This window comes from Littorina saxatilis, linkage group LG16 (genome assembly GCF_037325665.1).
Source record: "Littorina saxatilis isolate snail1 linkage group LG16, US_GU_Lsax_2.0, whole genome shotgun sequence".
Lineage (NCBI taxonomy): Eukaryota > Metazoa > Mollusca > Gastropoda > Littorinimorpha > Littorinidae > Littorina > Littorina saxatilis.
The window spans coordinates 13,159,472-13,164,694 of record NC_090260.1 but is presented as its reverse complement, the minus strand read 5'-3'; the positions used below and the strand labels follow the sequence as shown (position 1 = coordinate 13,164,694).

General features: G+C 38.8%; 1 long non-coding RNA gene across 1 annotated transcript; it reads right to left on the bottom strand.

The window, feature by feature from the left end:
* Positions 1 to 633: 633 nt before the first annotated feature.
* On the bottom strand, positions 634 to 4,766 carry LOC138950431 (uncharacterized). Its single transcript, XR_011450655.1, has 2 exons — positions 3,366 to 4,766; positions 634 to 2,541 (listed from the first exon to the last, which is right to left on the bottom strand). It is a non-coding gene; the product is annotated as an uncharacterized lncRNA (long non-coding RNA).
* Between the last annotated feature and the right edge of the window lie 457 nt (positions 4,767 to 5,223).

The following is a 5,223-nucleotide window of genomic DNA, read 5'->3' as shown; positions in this document are numbered from 1 at the left end:
AACAAAACTGATAAAAAGCAGTCCAGCACATGCAGTGCAGACTGAATTGCAACCGTAGAAGGCCAATGTGAAAAAAAGCTTTTGCTCATGTGTCATAAATATCAAAAACCTAACCACTGCTGTACATAAACAAAAATGTTTGATATGAAGCAGATAAACACTTAACATCAGTTTGGATTTTTGACCCGAATGGTTTTTTTATTATCTGTTGCCGCTTTTGGGGATTTTACCACTAATTTTTGTTGCAGCATAAGCTTAATTTTTTTTAAACCATTAAATAGCACAAAAATTGTACACATGAAAAAATCTAATATAAGTGCACTGATGAAAATTACTTGTCAAAGGCAAATTTTCCAATGTTGTGCAACACAGGCGTGCTTTACATGTAACATCCTCTCCACAACAAATCTGCTGCAAATTCAGGCTCAATAAACATTTACGACAACTGAACACAACCACAAGTGAATGAAAACTGCAAGTTGGTATCCGCCTTCATTGGCTCTGTCGACGTCCGTTATTAATCGCTTGCTTTCTTTCATGCAATGGCGTCAGCGCTTTTCGGTGATTGGTCAATGCATTTTGGAGCCGGACAACAACATAATGTCGGTTGAAGTTAACGCTACTTGATACTGCTTTTATATTTAGTCAAGTTTTGACTAAATATTTTAACATCGAGGGGGAATCGAAACGAGGGTCGTGGTGTATGTGCGTGTGTGCGTGTGTGTGTGTGTCTGTGTGTGTGTGTAGAGCGATTCAGACTAAACTACTGGACCGATCTTTATGAAATTTGACATGAGAGTTCCTGGGTATGAAATCCCCGAACTTTTTTTCATTTTTTTTTGATAAATGTCTTTGATGACGTCATATCCGGCTTTTCGTGAAAGTTGAGGCGGCACTGTCACGCCCTCATTTTTCAACCAAATTGGTTGAAATTTTGGTCAAGTAATCTTCGACGAAGCCCGGACTTCGGTATTGCATTTCAGCTTGGTGGCTTAAAAATTAATTAATGACTTTGGTCATTAAAAATCTGAAAATTGTAAAAAAAAATAAAAATGTATAAAACGATCTAAATTTACGTTTATCTTATTCTCCATCATTTGCTGATTCCAAAAACATATAAATATGTTATATTCGGATTAAAAACAAGCTCTGAAAATTAAATATATAAAAAAATTTATCAAAATTAAATTGTCCAAATCAATTTAAAAACACTTTCATCTTATTCCTTGTCGGTTCCTGATTCCAAAAACATATAGATATGATATGTTTGGATTAAAAACACGCTCAGAAAGTTAAAACAAAGAGAGGTACAGAAAAGTGTGCCATCCTTCTTTGCGCAACTACTACCCCGCTCTTCTTGTCAATTTCACTGCCTTTGCCATGAGCGGTGGACTGACGATGCTACGAGTATACGGTCTTGCTGAAAAATGGCATTGCGTTCAGTTTCATTCTGTGAGTTCGACAGCTACTTGACTAAATATTGTATTTTCGCCTTACGCGACTTGTTATTCTTATACAAAGTGAACGGGAGAGAAGGGTCAGTTAATAACTTAACTCAAACAGTGAGATAAAGAGAATGTACAGTACACTAATGCGAACGGAGAGACTTGGACACTTGAGTTGAGTCAATACCGATACCCGGCCACGCTCAAGAACGCCAGCATAATATTTGAAGTTAAAATCAACCGTGAGATAAATTAGCTCAGTTGGTAAAGCGCCTGGTCGCTTTTTCTTATATAGTTGTTCACGGGCTTGACCCTCTTCCACTGCATTTTTTCCTCATTACTTTAAAAAAAAAAAATTCGTAATTTGTAATTCTTGTATTTTCTTCATTCCAAACGTTTTAGATGATCTAATGAATCAAAATAATCAAATTATGATTATAGAGTACTTCCAGCGGACTATTTCCCAGAATTACCAATTCTATTTTTTTAGTAACATCGGCCTTTGTCAAATGTCCTATGGGTATCGCAGCATATAATTGTGAGATTAAGAAAACGTACAAAACCCAAATACAAACGGAGAAATTCTGAAACCGACAAGTCGACAGACTCTCGAGAACCCAAGTGTAATGAATGTTTGCAGTTCAACTGTCTATGTTCATGCGTGGGAATCTCCACTGATAGTAATGGTAGTTGAGCACTTCCAGTTTAGTCTTCTGTCTTTCTGACACAACCTAAAAGGGTACATCATGTCTGAACATCATCTGTAGAAGTTAAAAGTTTAGCTTAAATAATTTCCAACAAAACCCCAGCCTCTTCTGTACATTACCCATCAGCCACACAGACCTGAACTGTGAAATACAATTACTCACCAGCAATTTCTCAGGTGAGTTAAATCTTGCATTAATCAAATTATTGCAACTAGCATTGTAAATAAGCTTACAGAGATTACAAAGTTCAATGACTGTAAACCAAATCATGAAGGCTCTTCCATGGCCCGTTGTCTTTTTCTTTTATCACAGGCCTCCAAAAAACAGTCTTGAACGGTCGTCTTCAAGGTCTTGACCTGTGGCACCCGTACAGCTTCACGGAACAGCTTCTGCATGACAAAACAAAAAATAACATGAACTTAGATCATCAAACAACTATCATTGATTTGAAAAAAGTCTAAAGTTTATTTCCTGACGCCTGTTAACTTGCTAAAAAACATACAGACACACAAACTTGCAAACACCATTCGCTTTCACAACACACCAATTATACTTGAGTGAGGCAATTACAACACATTGTAATCCTTGTAGAAGAGAAGTAAAAAAAAATACCTACCATAATATTTGTTTTAAAGTTACCTTTACTATGACTTTTTATTTGGGGGCAGGGATGTTGCTACAAATTCATACCTATAGGACAAACGTCCTGAGTTCTTCAGCATCAATAGGACATTTGACCGCTTTCAGAAAGTGTAATAGGACATTGAATTTGCGCCAAACAGCTTATAACACATTCCATGGAATTGTTCCAAAGTCATGCGCCCACACACACACGCACACACACACGCGCGCGCGCTGTAGAACACACACATAATATAGTAAATACATCAACACAGTGTGCGTATAATGTTGTATTTGTTTAGTTTCAAAGAAACCACAAAAAAGAAACCAACATGAACAACTTCAGAGCTCTTACTTTGATTACAAACTGCATGATTTGGATAAAAGTTGAAAAACAAAATGATCGGTTTGATCTAATGCTGATCTAATGCTGATCTTTTGCAGGCTTTAGTTTTTTTTTCAGCGGCATAATTCAGTGCTTCGTCTCGTATCGAAAAGAAAAGCAGACGAAAAATTTAGTCAGTTGCACATAGAAAGACGTGGGCTCTTTTCGATAACAACAATCAGTGGTTCCGGGTAGCTCGGGTGGTACCTTGTTTGTTGATCCAAGAGTCGCGGGTGTTAATCCGGGCCGCAGCGGACACGGGTCATCTTCAATTGCAGACCCAGAAACGGTATCCATGTCCTATCCCCGTGTCACAGTAGTGGCACATAAAAGACCTCGGTCACTCTGCCATAAGTGCAGATAGCTGATACCACCTTGTGACGTCTGCTTCTCGTTTCTAGGGCTGATCAGTGTGCAACAGAGACATGCAAGTGCAAAGAAGTAAATAAAGAAATGTAATAACTCTGTACTTTCAAAACATGCACACAATCACTCTCGCAGACATCAATCTTCTTCTTCTGGAATCTTCAAACGTAAGTCTCATGGTTTATGATTTTGCCAGTGTGATGTCAGACACACGTAAAAACATTGTTTTTCTTCATCTTATTTCGTTGACGTTTGGTATCGATGAGCGGAACGTTTATTCTTTTTCTCGTTGGAAAATGTATCTTGGTTCACACAGATGAAGTCATGAATGGTGAGCTAATGTTTACAAAATATAAAGTGTAGACTACTTATCACAATAGAACTCGATCTTTGTAGCACTTGAGGACGTTGGTGGTTTCTTCCGTAGTTAACCGCTGACGTTGCCCTTCCCCGCAGTGTCCACTCGACATCATTACACACGCGTTGTGCACACATGTACACCTACACCTTCTGCAACACACACGTGCAATATCTGTTATCATCAAGTATTGATTTCAATCGACATCATTCAATTTGTTTCTCTAAAACAAACACAGAAACAAAAGTTCACAGACTGACACAAACACATGGAAAAATGAACAATACCTGTGTTTCCCTGTGAATTAATAATGTTAAAAGGTACTAGCGTGTTTTACCTGCAGTTAGTGCATCTTGAACACAAGGCCAGTACTGTAACTGACCTTGATACGGATCGATCCAAGGGGGGCAATCTCAGTCATCTCAAAGAGGGAAATCCAAACGCAATCCGCTTTGTTCGATTTTATGGGCTTGGACGATAGAGAAAAATAAGAAAAGCAAAAGCTGGAGTAAACCTGGACGAAATTGCTATCAAGAACGCAGAATTGATTTTTTCTGAGTTTTTTTTTTGCCGTAAGCGCCATGTTTATCGGAGTAGGAAACTCTTCCAGAGTGAGGCCCCTTTGTTGATGCATGTCAACATCAGATGTGCGAGACGCGATAAACATGGCGCTTACGGCAAAAATAAAAACTCAGAAAAAATCAATTCTGCGTTCTTGATAGCAATTTCGTCCAGGTTTACTCCAGCTTTTGCTTTTCTTATTTTTCTCTATCGTCCAAGCCCATAAAATCGAACAAAGCGGATTGCGTTTGGATTTCCCTCTTTGAGATGACTGAGATTGCCCCCCTTGGATCGATCCGTATCAAGGTCAGTTACAGTACTGGCCTTGTGTTCAAGATGCAGTTAGTGGACTTTTGGAGTTTGCAAGAATGTGAAAACCCGTCCACGGAAGGTGAAAATACGCCAGTGCTATCTTCGTGGCTTCATTGACTGCTGCCATCTTGGAGTCAATCTAAACGGTCAGAGAATCGCATCCTAGCAACCTCAACTGAATATCATTCATGTACATATTCGCTGCACAATACGATGGCACGCTGTTTCCTTTTGCTTTCCTCGTTTATGTTTCTTTCAATGAAGACAAACAAATTCTCGCCTTGTACGCTGCAATAGTTTTGGAATAATGGCGCGAGCGTTGACGTCATATGTAGGCCTATACAGTGTCGTCATGACGTAGTCTCGGTCACTTAACTTCGTTTTGTGTACGCGACAATCTTGGACACAGTGAAATCTCGATTAATAATTATGAGAGAGGGAGTCGATACACGAATTACATTCGTCACA